Source organism: Vulpes vulpes, chromosome 3 (assembly GCF_048418805.1).
Source record: "Vulpes vulpes isolate BD-2025 chromosome 3, VulVul3, whole genome shotgun sequence".
Classification (NCBI taxonomy): Eukaryota; Metazoa; Chordata; class Mammalia; order Carnivora; family Canidae; genus Vulpes; species Vulpes vulpes.
The window spans coordinates 126,613,700-126,615,416 of record NC_132782.1 but is presented as its reverse complement, the minus strand read 5'-3'; positions in this window follow the sequence as shown (position 1 = coordinate 126,615,416).

Here is a 1,717-nt window from a genome sequence, read left to right as displayed (position 1 = left end):
GAGACCCAGGATCGAATCCCACGTCGGGCTCCCGGTGCATGGAGCCTGCTCCTCCCTCTGCCTGTGTCTCTGCCAGTCTCTCTCTCTCTGTATGACTATCATAAATAAATAAATAAATAAATAAAACAAACAAACAAAAAAAAGAAGTTCTTCCAAACCTGAGTAGGCTATATACAACCCAATCCACACCTCACACTCAGCCACACGATAGTAAAACTGATTAAATCTAAAACAAAAATAAAACTATAAAAACAGTCAAGGTAATAGAAACATTGCCTTGAATGAGCAACAAGATTGATAGTGCATTCTGAAAAGAAACAATAAAAGAAGAATAAAATCAGAAGACAATGAAATGATACCCCAAGTGCTAGAAAGGAATCCTATCTCCAGAGAAAATACCCTTCAAAAACTAAGATGAATACAGGTTTTCAGACAAATATAAATGGAGAGAACTGTTACTAAGAGAGTTAAACTAAAACAAACATCAAAACCTAAACAGAGGTCTTCAGACAGAAGGAAAATAATCTCAGAAGGGAAAGATAATTAAGAAAGGAAAAGCTAAATATATGAGTAAATATAAATATTGATACTGTATAATAATACTATTGTCTTAAGTTCTGTACAATATACATACAATTAAATGCATAATAATAATAATTAACTCAGTGAGGATAATTCTTTTACAATATGTAGGTATATCAAATCATAGTGTTGCACACTAATATCTTAAAATTTTATTTGTCAATCATACCTTAATAAAGCTGAGCACAAATAATAACACAAAAAGGGAGAGTGGAATGAATTGAGGCAAACCATTCCAAGATCCTTGCATTGTCTCAGCAGTGGAAAAGTAATAATTTATAGTCAAGAATGCATATTTTTTTTCTTTTTTTTTTTTTTATGATAGTCACAGAGAGAGAGATAGAGAGGCAGAGACACAGGCAGAGGGAGAAGCAGGCTCCACGCACCGGGAGCCCGATGTGGGATTCGATCCCGGGTCTCCAGGATCGTGCCCTGGGCCAAAGGCAGGCGCCAAACTGCTGCGCCACCCAGGGATCCCAAGAATGCATATTTTAATAACTATGGCAATCATAAAAAAGAAATAGTGGGGAAGTAGAATAGTAAGAAATAATTGATCCTAAAGAGAGTAAAAAAGGACATAAAATTATAAAACAGATGGGTTATTTAGACAACTAATGGTAAGAGTGTACCTATCAACCCCTATTAATAATTATACTAAATATAAAAGGATTAAATATTTTGACCAAAAGATCAAAAAATAAAATTCAACTATGTTGCTCATTAAAAGTATACTGTAAATATAAGGACAGAGTGACAGAAAAAGGATTTGAAAAGATGTATCATAACATTATTCAAAGGAAAGCTAAGATTACATTAAAATAAGACAAACTAGGGCAGCCTGGGTGGCTCAGCGGCTTAGTGCCGTCTTCAGCCCAGGGCCTGGGATCGAGTCCCACGTCAGGCTCCCTGCATGGAGCCTGCTTCTCCCTCTGCTGCTCTCTCTCTCTCTCTCTCTCTTCCTCTCATTAATAAATAAAATAAAATAAAATAATAAGACAAACTAGATTTTAAGCCTAGAAAGATTCCTACAAAAAATATTTCATACTGTTAAAAGGTTAAACCAACAACAAAATATACAATTGTAAATTTGTATATGTTCAGTAACATAACATATGTATGTTACCATAGATATAGA